Raw genomic sequence first — 15829 nt, forward strand, 5'->3', positions numbered from 1 at the left:
TTTCATTTTCCTCAAGCGTTTCACTGATGGATGGAAAAATCAATGGCCCACAGAGGAGTCTGGAGGGGGGTGGAGCAAGGGGAAGAAAGGGAGAGAAAGGGAATGAGGAATGGAAAGGAAGAGAAGGGAGAGGGGAGAGAGGAGGATGCTGTGAGAAGCAGGGGCTGCTGGAAGGGTGGTGGCAAGGCAGATGGGCTGGCAGCACCTATGGCTATCACCTGCACCTGAGGTTTGAGATCTGCTCCCCACATGGAGGACCATGGGCAATGCAAAGCTTCTCCCAGCTGCACACCATGGAGCCAGGGCACTGCTGTGCCAAGAGCCTGCATCAGGCTGGTGCCTCTCCATGCCAAGCACAGCTCCTGCAGCATTGATGGAGGGCCCAAATCTGGGCCATGGGGTCCCCCTGCATAACATTGCTGGTTTCCACAGGAACACCTCCCAGTCACCCATATGGAGTATTTGGTACCCACAGTCAGAAGAAACCCTTAAAGTCCACAAGCCTTTTGGATGAAAATACCCCATTACTTTGTTTTTTCCTTAAAATTGCCTGCTGAGATTCTCTAGCTCTGATTCACTATGTGGGTGCAGTTCAAGCACCATCTTTGGGTCCATCCTGCCCACACAGCTCTGCAGGGTGCCCCAGGCTGGGACAGGATCCCTGGTGCCCCTGTGCCAGCAGATCCTGCAATGCCAGCATCTTGCTGGGCAGAGATGCTGCCAAAAGGGACTTTATCATTTGGGGTGCAAATCTTTGCTAAATACCAAACTAAGACCCACTTAGCTCCTCAGTTTAGGAGTGCTGGGCTTTTCAGAGAGGTGGTCAAGCCCCTTCATTTGTACTTGCCAACACCAGTCACTGGAAATTACACCCATAAATGTCCCCTTTGGATCAGGGGAAAGCCAGGCCCACACCACTGAACACAGATGAGGTAGCAGCTTGCCTTAAACAGTTGGGGTTTTCCAGTGTTTTCTTCCCCATATTCTATTAATAATTAACACAACTGCAATGAGACCAGCTTTTAAGAGGCTTCACTGCCATGGGCTGTGTTACAGTCCCTCTTCCAGGAGCAAAGGTTTGTCTGTTACCAATGGAAACCAGGAAGGCTCCAGTGTCAGCCAGGGATGCTGTCCTCATGGGAACCTGATTCTGTGTCCCCACCAGGCTGAGCTGACCCACCACGCTGCCAGAGCCAGGGTGATGGAGCCCTGCCAAGGCAGCCCATCCTCTGCTCCTTCCCAAAATTCCAACCTCTGTTAGAGACAGCTCACTGGGCCATTTTGAACTCTCTACAATCTTTTCAAGGCTGACTTGGTGTCTGCTCAGGAGGACAAGCTAATACTCTCCCTCATTTGGAGGTCAAAGGACAGAGTTTGTGAGTCATGGGTGATCTCTGCCTGCTGATGAAGAGCCCCATCCCCTGGCACCTCCAAAACAACAAGTGAGCAAAGCCAGAGCTGTACATTTTAGGCCACTCTGTGGGTTTGCTCTCCAGGATCTCCCTTTCCAAAGAGCTCTTACAGATCACCCAGCTCCCAGCTGCCCCAGCTCACCATGCTGGGACAGGCTGGGGACAAAACCTGGGGCTATACAGGAAGGGAGGACAAGGTTTCAAGCTGTCCCCAAAACCTAGGATTTGGGTTTAGTGATCTCCATGCCTCCAAACACCCTGCTCAGGAGAGAAACAAACAGGAGAGAGGGAATGTGGTAAAAGCAAAGCCCCACCAGCCCTGTGTCCCACCCCCAGCCCCGCTGGCCCCACGCAGAGCAGCCGGGCTGGCTGGGGAGCAGAGCAGGGCCTGCAGCAGCCCTGGCAATAAACAGCTTCCACATGCTCCTGCAGTGCTGAGCCCCAGCCCGACATACCAGCACACTTATTCATCCCTGTGTGAGGGGCTGAGGCAGCACTGTGGGCTGCAGCCCCTCCTGGGACAGGCTCCTGAGACCCCCCTGCAGTCCCTGGGGCTGTGGGTGGCCCAAGGTATCCATCCCACAGCTGTGCCACAGCTCCAGTGGTGCTGCAGGACCCCAGACACACATTGTAAGGGTGGGTGCCAGTGCTGGCAAACCCCCTTGAATCTCACTTTAATTGATGCCCAGTTTTCCTCATCCCACACTGTCTGCATCCCTCCAAGCCATCATGCCATGCTTCTCCTTCACTGAGGACCACTTCAAACCCATACCAGCCTCTCCCCCCACAGCAACACTCTCCTGACCCTCCCTTGTCCTCTGTCCTCTCAAATTAGGGGCTGGGAAAGTGTTTCAGCCCCAGCCCTGAGCAGAGGGGGCTCAGTCCTCTGCAGGCCTGAGGCTGTGAGGATATCTGGGACACAGCACCCAGCCAGATGCCAGTGGGACTGTCCCACCCACGCCCCTGGGGATGAAAAACCCCCTTTAGAGGCAGAGAGCAGGCAGGGCTCCAGCTCACTGGCACCCTGGTGGGTTTATGAGGAGATTTTTAGCAGCACCAGGAACAGTCCCCGGATTAGAGCTCCAGGCTTCAAAAGGAGCTGCCGAGCGCGAGAGCCGAGGGCTGGAGCCGCTGCGGCTGAAAAGGGAATGCTGCACATTATAAATAGCTGCTCACTGGCAGCACATCTGTTTCAGACAGCGGCTCGGGAAGGCTGTGCGTGTTCTGGTTTGGCTATTTTGGGGGAAAGAGATTTGAAACTCACTCATTATTATTGTTCACCCAAGAGATGCGAATGATGCCTGTTTCTCCTTTGCCTTTTCAAAGTGGGAAGCAAAACGAGGTGAGTTTCAAAGCACGCAGTGGTGGAAGGTTCTCTGGGAACTGCAGCTCTCGCTGGGAGATGGTACAAGCACCCCAGTGACACCTGGATCAATGGGTAGTGCCATAAAACAAGGCTGGCATGGGACAAGGAGAGCACAGCTCTTGTTTCTGCTCAGCCATAAACCATTTCAGCCTTGGGAAGCTGCAGGGTGGGAGGGAGACAGGCAGCAATGAGCCCAAGGGCAGGTGTTGAAGTGAGGCTGTGAGTGACACTCCCCAAAATGGTGTGGGCTCACCTGCACCCACCAGATGGACTGCCTTGTGGCCCTGTTGATGCCACCCTGTACCCTCACAGCTCTGGTCCATCTCTGCACCAGAAGAGATGCTGAACCTGCTCTAGGATCAACAACAGGGCAGAGGAGCAAGGCCTGGTGTCAGGATGAAGGCCACAGCCCCTGCATGCTCTGGAACCCTCGGGGCAGGGGACAAGGGGACACCCAAGCCTGGTTGCCCCATCCCTCAGGGGCTGACATCCCACGAGAACCCACCCCAAGCAGATGTGGGGTTCTGCCGTGCCAGGCTTCCTGGGGGCGAGCAGAGGAGGATGAAGGAGTGTCTGATGTCCAGCCCCGGTGTGGCCATGCCCAGCCCCGGTGTGGCGGTGCCCAGCCCCGGTGGGGCGGTGCCCAGCCCCGGTGTGGCGGTGCCCAGCCCCGGTGTAGCCATGCCCAGCCCCGGTGTGGCGATGCCCAGCCCCGCTGCCCAGCCCCGGTGCCCAGCCCCGGTGTAGCCATGCCCAGCCCCGGTGTGGCGATGCCCAGCCCCGGTGTAGCCATGCCCAGCCCCGGTGTGGCGGTGCCCAGCCCCGGTGTAGCCATGCCCAGCCCCGGTGTGGCGATGCCCAGCCCCGCTGCCCAGCCCCGGTGCCCAGCCCCGGTGTAGCCATGCCCAGCCCCGGTGTGGCGATGCCCAGCCCCGGTGTGGCGGTGCCCAGCCCCGGTGTGGCGGTGCCCAGCCCCGGTGCCCAGGCGCTCGGCAGCCCGGCGATGGCTCATTAATCACCCGGCAGCACGGCGGGATGGAGCCCTGCCCGCCGCCAATCCCCGCGCCGTTACCACAGAAACAACCCTCACCCTGCGCAGCCTTCAAAGGGTTTTGTGCGTGTTCCTGTGTGTGCTGCTCCATCTCCCCCCTCCCCTTGTTGTTTTTTGTGTGCGTGTACGCAAGAAAGAGTTGGGTTTTTTCCTCTTTCCTGGGAAGCGTTTGGCACCAGGGCTCGGATAGTGTGAAAAGCAAGGGCAGGGTAGACGGACGGACGGTAGATGAACCAGGAGAACCAGCCACGATAGCCCAAAGGCTGGAGAGTCTTCTGAAAGGAGAAGGGGAAGGGTTGGGGGGCATGGAGGCAGCTGTGGTGCTAACGAGTCAAAAATAAATATTTATATGGGCAGAGTTTTAAAACCCTATTTTGCATCGTTATAATAAATTATTCATCTGCCTGTTTCTGCCTGCCCGCCTCTCATGGAAGGGAGCTGTGCAAGGGGATGATGTTGCAGGGTGAGTGAAGGGGGTCGTGGCTGACCAGGACCCTGGACCCCTCCAGCACCCCAGGGACAAGAGTCAGGGAGGTTTGGGGAGGGAAGCAGGGATGGCACAGATGTGGCTGGACCCTGACACAGCCACGGCAGTGCCAGATGGGGAAGGGTGAGGAGAGGTGAGTGTTGGGAGCAGGCAGCTGAAGGTACCCAGGGGATTCAGTGACCTCCAAGCCAGCAGTGTCAGAAACAGTGTGACTGCTCATGCACTTGTTTTGGATAGAGCCCTCTGTGAGTTTTGGGCTCCCTAATTTTTGTTTTGGCAAAGACAGCAGTTTGTTGTCCTGCAGTGTCCTGCTGAGGAGGTGGGGATGGGAAGCTCTGCAAGGAGTCCTGCTTCCCTGACTCCCCCAAATCCCTGACTTGCTGCATGTCCTGGTGTCCCACTGGCAGTGGCACAGCTCCCACCCCTCCTGGCCACACTGTCACAGTCAGCCCAAGAGCTGAGCCAAAGGAGGGGCCTTGAGCAGCACCTCTGATCCTGCCCCTTGGCTCTTCTGGTTGTACCAAATGGTTTTGATCACTTTTGCATCAGTCTCTGATGGCAGCTGCCATTGTCTCCACCAGTGTATGGGGTTTGAAAGAGCCACCAGGCATCAAGAAAAGGTTTGGGAAGGAGAGCCTTGCCCTGACTATTTCCAGGTTCACTGCAATTGCATTTGCCAGAACTGCTGCAACAGAGACAAAAAGCAAGGATAGAGAAAGGCATGAGCCTAGTTGAGCAAGCAACAGAAAGTCCCTTGCCTAGCTGGGGGCTTCCAGCACATGGAAGGGGAGGTAAGAAGGCTGAAGAGGATGAAAAATGATCTTCTGGGTCACTCCACTATCCCTTTACTCCCAGCCTCTCCTGGAGGCTGCTCATCTCACCTGCCCCTCCAGTGACTCCCCAGCAGCCTCCTCTGGTGCTACACCCCCAGGATATCTGAACATGGAACCTAAATCTCTCTTGTACTTTTGTTTAAGCCCATAATTTCTTGTCCTACCCACCACAGGACACGGAGAATCGTTTATTCCTATCCTGTTTGCAGCAACCACTGACATATTTTTGAAGGCTGTTATCACATTTCACCTTCAGTCTTAGACCTTTTCATGAAAGATGGAACAGAAACACAGGTTTGTGATGGAGAGGAAGGGCAGAATAACAAAGAGATTTTTCTGGATCACACATGGAAACCAGGAAAGGCAAAGAGCCAAGGAAGGAGCAAGCAGAAGCCTGTAACACCCTGAAGGATCCTCAGTGCCACCAGCCAAGCCCAGAACACAAAGGGAGATGCTGAAGACAGCAGGGAGGAAAAATGAGGACACACCTGGACAAAAAGGGCCTGGGATCCCCATGCAGGTGATGTGGCAGTACCCAAAAGGGCTGTTAGGACTTGGCTGCAAGCAGAAGAGGAGCCAGCTCCACTTACTTATGATGGCACCAGTATGAATGGCAGGTAATGTGCCAGCTTGGCCCTAAGAAGCAAAGAGGACAAGAGACATGAACAACAGACACACAACAGTGTGTTCCAATATGCTTATCGTGCCTCTGCACGGCTGCACGTGTCAAAAGTACTTAGGAGAAGGAGATAATCTAATTTGATAAGGGAGAGGGTAGAGGAATGACACTGTGGGCACAGATATCAGGAGCAGAAAACAAAGGAGAGACTTCAGCAGGCATCTGCTACAGACCCCCAGGACTGGAGGAGAGAAAGAAAGAACAAAAAGATTCCTGAACCAACTATCAAAGAGCTCACAAACACAGGATATTTGTACTCAGGGGGCACTTTAACCACCCAGACATCTGTTGGGCGACACACACATCAAAACATAGTCAGAATGGTTCCTTCGTTATGTAGAGGACAATTTGCAGATGAAGGAAGTAGAAAGGCTCCACGAATCTACTCACCAATAAAAAGGCACTGTTCAAAAAGCAACAGTAATAGGGGAAGTTTGGAGCCTGTGATCATAAGCACAAACCCACCAGAGTGAGCACACAGAGGCACAAGACACTTCACAGCAACCACTCTGGAAGAGGAACTGAGGGACAGCCAGGAGCAGCAGGGCAGGAGCTGCTCTTGTGCCCTACAAGAGCACAGCTGCTGATAAGGGACAGGATAAACTTCCCAAATGGGATGGAAAGAAAAGAAGCAGAAAGAGCAGCCCTTTGTGTCAGAGACAGCCCTGAATGAGGGCTGTGGACCCAGAGAGCAGGGGAAGGATCCCACCTGGGCTGGCAGCTATGGTGTGTCTCATCATTGTCAAAGGCAGGCTTTTCCCAGATTCTCCAGGAGGTAAGGGCAGGAGCAGGCAGCTTGTGGAGCTCATCTTTAAACAGCAAGAATTCCCATGCCTGCTGCAGGAAGAAAACCCACTCCTGCACACCAGCACAGGAGCTGAGCACCTCCAAACACCAGGATGCCTCTCAAATATTGGCCCTTGGTCCCCCTAACACTGTGCCAAAACAAAAGACAAGATCTGAGTTCCATGAGCCAAAGCTCAAGCACAAGGTCAGTACTCTGCTGTGGCTCCCCCACAGAGGGACTTTTCTGTGTAACTGCACGGGAAGAAGTTTCACAACATCGAGCACAGGAGACACTAAACACTCTTACACAACTTGGAGATGCAAAAGTCAACAGATCTGACAAGTCCTGTGGCAGCAGAGGGGCTTTCCCAGCACACAAAGCCATTTGGCTTCCAGAAACAAAAGTGACTTTGTCTATGAACTCCTGGAAGAGGTTGAGAAAAATCTGGCTTCAACCTAATTATCCATGGAGAGAGCCTGTGGAGGCTGCCCATGGCTACCCCTGCCCTGGGGTGGGTGACCCCCAGCCCTCCTGCTCCACACCCCCAACCAGCCATGGTGGCTGGTCAGGCTTTGGCACTCCATAATGGGCTTCAAATCTAACCAGGATTTAAAGGTGTTTTGTGTTTAAAGATTGAAACTACTTGAAATATCTAAAATACACCTGAAAATCTGGTCTTTGGCCAGATTTAAAGTTTCACCGCAGGAGGTGGGAAGCAGCATGAGCCTCCATTTCCCCTCCAGAGCCATCTGGGAAATGAAGGGATGTGTCATCCCCTGCTTCCCACAGCAAGAGCAAGGACCTCCTCAGCCTTCACAGTTACCTCCAAGCACATGCAAATCTGGAGATCTGCAACTTCAAACGGCCTAATTTTGAAAAAAAAAACCTATTATCACTGGGGACAGGAAAGCTCCCCACTTCTGGCCACGTTTCTAAAGTTGCTTCCCAGATTTTGGTCTTAGCTGGAGTGCAGTTTTCTGTTTCACTAATAAAAATGTAGCTCTTGGTGTACAAGTGTCCAAGATTCACAGGTGCTGGTTTTGAAGTGCTTTGGAAAAATACAGCTATTAAAATAGGAAGGAAAACAAAGTAGCAGCAGCCATACACTACTCTCCTTGTAGGCAACTACCCTGGACATCTTGCTCCTTATTTATTAAAATTTAAAAAAAAACAAACAACCCAACATTGCTTTCCAGGCCTGATTCAGTTATGGCATGTGTCTATTTATCAGGAGAAAAGCTGAATATTTCCACTATCACAAGATTATTGCCAGCGCTTAGATTTTTTTTCCCTAACCTCCAGCTAAAATCCTTTGAAAATGGAATGGCATACGAAATACACTCCCTGACTCTCAGAGTTGGAGCCCGCCTCCCCTTTCTCCCAATAAACAATTTTGCATATATTTAAACCTCCTTTCTCTGGTTGCCCAACTCCCCCACCCTCCCCAGCTAAGAAATTACAAAAATCCGTCATTTCTCTCTTTTCCCCTTGCACCTCCATCTATCAGCGTTTCAAAGGCAGTCTCCTCGAATGCCGAGCAGAGCAGGAGATGGGCAGCAGTAATGGGAATGTGCTCCTGACTGTGCAAACCCACACAGAGAGTGAGGACAGGAGAGACTGCATTTGCATACATATTAAACGAGAGCAGTAAAAAATGCAGACGTGCAAACCATTTGGACATGGCTCGGCTCGGCGATGCGCCCTGCAAGGGAATCAATCTTCTGCCTTCTTAAAGGGAAAAACCTGTTCTGGAGAGAAAGGCAAAGCCCAGAGATGGCTGCCCACAAACACTTGTCAGGGTGTGGGACAAGCTGACCTTCCCAGCCAGGCAAAGGCTGTTGTGAAGGAGGGTGAGATCCCAGAGGTGCCCAGCTGCTGCCCCTGCCATGGTTCCAGCCTGGCAGATTGGTGCCTTTGGTTCTCTTCCCATCATCACCAGTGGGAGGAGAGCTGGTGAGACCCCCATGCCAGCCATGCTTGTGTTTGAGCTGAAGTGAGATATTCTGACAGTAACCAAGCCCTCAGGTGAGGGCAGCACAGAAACATCCCTGAAACAGCCTGAGCTGGGCTCCATGGAAGAAATAAGCAGTGCCTGGATGTACTGAAGAAGTGCAACCTCTACATCCCAGCACCTTCTCTGACTGACCAGTGAGTGCTGACTGCACATCCCTCTTTGGCTCTGGGTGATCCCAGTTATGGGGAGGTCCAGGACAAGGCCAGCCTGGAGGGCACAACTCTGCAAAATGGCTCTGGACCAAAGTTTTTGAGTATCTCTTTGCTGGCTCCATGGATCTTCATGTGCACCCTGCCACTGCTGCTTGACTGACCCCCAGGAGCTGCAACAACAGCACTGCACACACGAGCTCCTCCCATGGTCAGGTTCTACCTTGCCCTGGAATGACCCAGCCTCACCTTCACTGTCCCAATGCCCTGGTTAAGGATGTTCCCAGGATGGGATGTTACACCCAAGAGAACAAGTAAGTACAGTGGAGCTTACATAGCAGATGATTCCAAAATGTCTGCAAGGATATGGATCTAACGAGGCAAATCACGCAGGCAAACCTACTGATTTCAAAGTCTGCAGGTTCAGATGCATAAAAAGTGCAAAATCAGTAACTTTTATATTGCCACTCAAGGAACCACAAAGATAAAAGCAATATTCTGGGAGTGAGGATGCCATGAATATTTCTCATCTGCACTTATAAGGGATATTTGGGACCAACGGCTTGATTCTGCATTAGCCTTGTTCAAATGAGATAATTTACATTCCCTGCCGGCTGAAAACAGGCTGTCAAGGTATTTACTTGTGTCAGGTTTCACTTCCCAGCCAGTACTAAAACCCACTAGGTGTATGTGGAGAGTGGAGGTGCAGAACCAGGAATGGCAAGGAGGGGTCCAGTGTGGACACCCCGGCATGGTGCAGGCTCACAAAGTGTAAATGTTCTGCAGGGAAGAATGCTATGGAGCATCAGCAACTGCTGCTTGCATCACATTCTCTCGGCTTCTCCCTGCAAGGGTCCCTGCTGGAAAACCAGGGGCTTGCAAAGTTTAGCTGTCCATCCCTGAAGATTCCAAGGCTGCAGACAGACAACTGGACACACCTGCCCACTGAGCCTCACTGTCCTGCAGGTTTTGGCCATTCTGCTTCTGTGGGAAATGCTGTCTGGAGCCTGTCTTCTCCTCCCCTGTCCAGCTATCCCCTGCTATGGCCAGATCTTATCTAACCACCTGCTTCTTTGGGGCTGACTCACCCTCATCTGCCTTTGCACCTACAGCCCAAATGACACACAGGGGAACATGCTGCCAGATCTTCCCCATCAACCTCCAGAAATATCCCTTTTGCCAGGTCCAGAGAGCCCAAGACAGCAAAACAGTGCTCAGCTGTCTTCTGCTTCCTACCACCCTCCAGCTCCTCTAACCCAGGCAGTTTTGGGGTGTGAAGGTAAATAAAAGATGTTTCTCAGTAGCCTGTCCAGTTTGGATTCTCAGTGTCTCATAAGGGGTGAGTTCCCATGCAGCTATCGAGCACTCGACTCTTTCCCACCCACCCATTTTCACAAGGCTTGTGGGAGCCACACAAGAGCTCTTTCCTTCAGCCAAATGTAATTGGAACTCGTCGCTGGGTAAAAAACAGGGGGAGGCGGGAACAAATGGAGAGAGAGAAAAGGAGAGGCACGTATGCACACATGCACAGGCTGGATCACAGAGGCCCTATTCCCTCAAAGAAAGGGGAAAAAAAGAAAAAAAAAACCCAACAAAGTAAGACTACAGTGGCAACGTGCACCAGCTGAGCTGTTGACTTGCTTGTGTGCTGCACAGTCCCTCCCCTCTGCCTCAGCTGCTGGGGATTTACAGGCACAAACAATCTGGGAAGTGTTGGTTCATCTGTACACGGGGTTTCTACAGCTCTCTGCACAAACACCAGCTCCCCTCCCAACAGCAAGTCGCAATTTGGAAACATTTTGGGTTGTTAATTATATCCGGATTGAACTTTTTTTGCAATAGCAATGCCCCTGTGAAAGAGCAGTGGGTGAGAATCTCACAGAGGGAACTCAGGGATTTCCACCCAGAAACTCTCCCCCTGCCTTGCCAGAGGAACATGAAGGCAAAAGAACGTGGTGCTTGACAAAACAACAGAAAAATAACTTATAGAACAGCTGTCACTGGACAAGTATAAATACATCAGTGATTGTGTCAATATTAAGTTCATATCAAAGGTGATTAATTTGATAATTGCCTGCACAGAGAAAGAAAATATCACAATCAAGTATATTGCCACTGGCATCTAAAACTCCTCCCTTGGTTAAATCAATTTCCTTTTTAACTTAATTTGAGTAAATAGGAAATTTATGGTGCAACCATAACCCAAAATCACACTCCCCATTTTATTCCTTTTTTGACTGATCTTATTTTGGCATTAGCCTGAGAGCCTGGAGGAACCAAGGGCTTTATCTGTCAGTTTGAAAAAGTTTAAGAGACAGTAGAGAAATGGAAATTGTTTTGCTGAAAAACTTGTCCACGAGCCTCCCCAGTGACACTGAGTGGCACCTCCCACGTGTGCCAGGTCCTCCCGCAGGACACGCAGCCCAGCACTAGTCAGCGATGTCAAACTCACCCCGCAAATGGCCCCAAATGACATTTTTAGAGAGGCTCTGTTATCTGAGACTACAAAATTAGCACCATATAACAGCCTTGGTCTGCAGGACTGCTCCTGCCAATGTCAATGGCGGTGCTGTGGAAGATCAAAGCCCAAGCACAGTCCTTCAGCAACAGCAAAGGTTTTGGCTGGTGGGAGAACATGGGGGGAGCACGGCAAAGCCAGCAGCAATCCCTTCCCTGGGCAGAAGAAACCCCAGAAAACCCCACTAAACACCACAGTAAAAAATCATTTGCTTAAATCAGGGAACTCATGCACAGTTCTTCTGGAATATTGAAGAGATTTCTCTAGAAAATCAGCACTCGAAGCATTGTCCTCCTGCCAAAGAGTTAACAGCCCTGAGAGCGGAGCCGAGGCCTCGCTCTTGCTGCGGGATTTCTCCCAGTGACACCACGTTCCCACTTGGAGACAAGTTTCTTTGTTTGCTTTTCCCCAGTTATATAAGGGACATAAATATTTCTTGCAGAGAGAACTCCAGGCAATCTGCATCTCCCTCAAAGTCTGCATCTCCCTCCAAGCTTCTCTCTGTGTTTCGGCTTGAATACTACTGCTGCTGCTGCAGTTTTCCAGCTCCTGCCTGTGTCTGCACCAAACCCTCTCCCCTGCCCCAGGAAGCAAGAGCCTGCTCGAAACTCAGCTCCCATCGGGTGGAATCCCACAGCATCAGCCAAAGCACTTTGCCACCCTCCCATTCCCTGCCTGTGGCATCGTGAAGGTGAAGACATGAGCACAGACAAGCTATGAAACCTTGAGCCAGCACAAAGATGTGTCCAGAGACTCTCCCCTGTGCAAGAGCATCTCGGTGGAGCCCAGGCTGCTTTGCAGCTCGACTCTTTTCCACTTGGAATCCTCCAAGCCCGGCTTTGCTCTCCCGGCAGGTCCCTGATCCCCAGCCCATCACTCGGCACCAGCGAGCCAGGGGAGGCTGTGCCGGGAATTTCGCAGCGCTGGGGCGAGGGCTGGGTGCTCTTGGCCGGCGAGCACCGCATTGCACGCATACCAGCAAACCTCAGCCCGGCAGCCCCGGAAGGGCAACAGGCAGCCAGCAGCAGCTCCCAGGACAGCCAGGAAACCTTAACCCCTTCCCTGCTGTGGCCGAGAGGCTTCTCAAGAGTCCAGAGGCAGTGGGAGAGAGGAATCCACCCTAAGACCAACCATCTAAATGCAGCACCAGTCCCTCTCTAAGAAAAACCTCAGCAAAATCCTAAAAAAAATCCCTGGGAATGCAGTCATCTTCTTCCCCTTCCCATGGCTTGGTGGAGAGGCAGGGGACCATCCTCAGCCCTGGCCAAAAGCCACCAGAGCTCCCAGCAGCCAGCACAGCCCAGGCACCACGCTGCTGGATGTCCCCTGCCATTCACAGCCCCATGTGGATGGTGGCTTCAGCAGGGTCCTTGGGGGACCTGGGGACAGCCACAGCCTGGCAAGGCTTATTGTGCACCCCAGAGAAGGGAAGTGTTGAGTCCTTCCATTCACACCTTTTAAAATCAGGGTGCTGAGGAGAAATCTCTCGGGTGAGGTCTGTCAGTGCAAGTTCCTCTTGACTCAGGGGCAGGATTTGGTACATGGGTGCCATCAGGAGCCAGTGACAACCTCGAGTGCCCAGAGCAAGCCCAGTGGTCCTGCCTCTCCCCAGCCCCTTTCTCAGCCTGGCTCCTCTTGATCTCCTGATCTCTTGATCTCCCAGAGAGATCTGGTCTCTGCTCTCCCACACAAGTCGGTCTCTGAGAGCCAGGGCAGGAGAAGGTGGTACAGCATTTCCAGAGCTGGTACCAGCACATCTCACCTCTGAAAAAACAGCAGCCAGGGTTACATCAACCCATGTGAATGGACTAAGAAATGCTTGTGCCACCCCACTTGGAAATCAGCTTGGTCTGAGCAGTCTCAAGACAGCTGCAACAGCTTAAAAGTCCCATTTATGGATCCAATGCAACAACAAACACTTTCTCCTTTTATTTTTTTTTTTTCTTTTTTGGACTAAGTGGAAAAGCCCGACAAAGCCCTTCCCAGTACAGGTAGGATCACTGAAACCCGGGGCTGAGCCCGTGGCTTTGGCAGGCAGAGAGAACAGAGGCTGAGGGGCAGGGGGTGTCAGGCAGCCCCAGTCCAGGCTGCCCTCCCAGGGGAGATCAGATCTCCCACACCGATACTCAGCTCTGCTCGGCTCCCTCCAGCACCAGCCCCATCAGATCAGGCTCAACAGGATTAACCACATATCACACAGCCAGCAAAAGGCACATTTACCTTGTAAAAAGAAACACACACACACACCAAAGTTCACGTTAAAGGAATTGCCTTGGTTCGAAAGCTGCTTCCAAATTTAGGTTTGCTAAAATTAAGATTTCATATTTTTTAATAAAATAGAATTAGATCCTTCATGATAGATTAATAATCAAAGGCCCACAGAATTGTTTCCATAAACGAAGTTTTCTAATTCCAAAGGAAACCATTTGTTTAAAAGAAGCAAGTGTTCCCCTGCAGAGCTGGAACTTCAGTAATTGCAGCATGATGATAGAAAATGGGGCTGGATAGCAAAAATAACTTAAAACTATTCTAAACAACCATGACGCTGAGTCATCTGTTTCAAAGTCCAAATGGAGCTATCCCAGTGACAGGGCCCACAGAAAATGCTAAGGTGCATAGTTAAAAGGGGAGGGGAGAAACAAAAACAAACAGTAAAAATAGTACAAATTCCTTCAGATACTGCTTGTGACAAAAGATGAAAGCTGGGATTTTCACCCTCTTTCCAGCACCTCAACTGCACTTAAGCTCAGGGTTTCATCACACCAGGCATCCCTAACACAACAGTACCATGGATGTACAACCAACACCAAATACTGGAGCTTAGTGTTCCTCTAAAACAAGTTAGGGGGGGAAAAAGTACTCTCTCCTCAGCTGGTGTCAGCCAGTGTAACCCCACAAAGAACAGGGGAAGGAAAGACCAAACCCTGATCTCTCAATGTTTTGTACTCCAGCCTCACTTGTATACACTGCTATCACATTACACAGTGTGTAAGTCACTGTATGAATGGCAAGGTGCCACTAGCATAAATACATTCATATCTGGACAAAGGATCAGTCTCCATGTCAGGATCTTCATTAAAAATGAGTTTGCAAGCACTTCCCTTCATTCTTTTGGTTCATTTCCACAAAAACAAAAATGGATTGTTGCGTCAAAGCTGCAAGGACGCCTGACACGAGACTGGACTGAGCCCTTGGTGCTTCAGACCAAGTCAGCTGTGCTTCCACTGCACTCCAGCTTTCCCAGACTCACCAAGGTGTGGGTTTACAGCACTGGTATTTGATCCTGGTGACTAGCTTGATCTAAGGGTGGGTACATCTAATGATGGGTAAGGCATGTACTCACTCTGAGAGACAGAGCTTGGTAGACCTGGTCTTATCTGACACACCAAGTCCTTTATGCCCTGCTACCAAGACTAATTTAAAGCTAGTTTCAAGTAGATATGGGCACACCAGACCACAGGGCTTGCCCACACCATGTTTACAGTGTGGCATTCAGATGGAATTTCCCTTAAACCAGCACACTGTGGAAAGTGGTGTTCCCAGAGCTGCTTCACGAGCAGGGCATCCCCCTGTGTGTGAGCAGCCACAGGCAGAGCAGAGCAGGAGCCTCCTCCACTGTCCCCCCATACCCTGGGGCACTGCCTTGTGGCTGGGGCTCCAAGGACAATTCAATCCCCTCAGGATTTCACAAACAATCGACAAAAGCAGGGACCCAGGAAGGAGGTGACAAAATGATGGTAAAGCCTGTGGGAACAAGCAGCCTGTTGTGACAGAGGGACAAGTGACAGGGACAAACCTTCCCTCATGCATGCTCTACAAAGACCTGCTGGAAAGCTGGAGGTCATCCCCACTGTCAGCACCTCCCTCTCCAACAACTGTTTCAGATTCCCTTCTCTTCCTGCAGATCCAACTGCCTTAAATTCTGCCTTGCACTGCTGTAACGAGGGAGGGCTCCTGCTTGCTGCTTACTGATGAGGAACCAACATCCAAAAAAAAAAGAGCATGGATCGAAGGCAGAGAGAGGGAGAAGGGAGAGGCCGTAGCTTTTATCAGGCCAGCTGACAAAGCTGGAAAAACAACAGCCTGAATTTTGGGCACAACTGGCTTTCTTTAAAGTCTGTCTATGTTGCAGGCAGGAGAAGCCTGTAGTTAAAACAGGGTGTTCCAGTTTTTTTTCCTAGGCTGCACTCTGAGTTAAAAACACCACTGGCTGAAGGGCTGGAAAAAAGCAATGAGTTCAAACAGAAAGGCATCCAGGAGGGGGATTTCCAAAAAGGTGGGGAAGAAACCATCAAAGCAAGATTTCCAAAGAGGTTGGTGCTCTTTGGGAAGGAAAAGTTTTCCAAGATCTGACTCCAGGACCACTTCAAGACAATGATATCCTTTTTGTGTGAAGCTGCCTCAGCCTCCACTCCTCAAATGTGGATCCAGGGAGGCAGGGTGGATTACAGAACTAAGCACAATAGGAGATCTGAACCTCATGTCCCTTTTACACCACACTCTCATTGTGAAGAAATCATAAAGCAAATCATC

This window comes from Erithacus rubecula (assembly GCF_903797595.1).
Source record: "Erithacus rubecula genome assembly, chromosome: 21".
Classification (NCBI taxonomy): Eukaryota; Metazoa; Chordata; class Aves; order Passeriformes; family Muscicapidae; genus Erithacus; species Erithacus rubecula.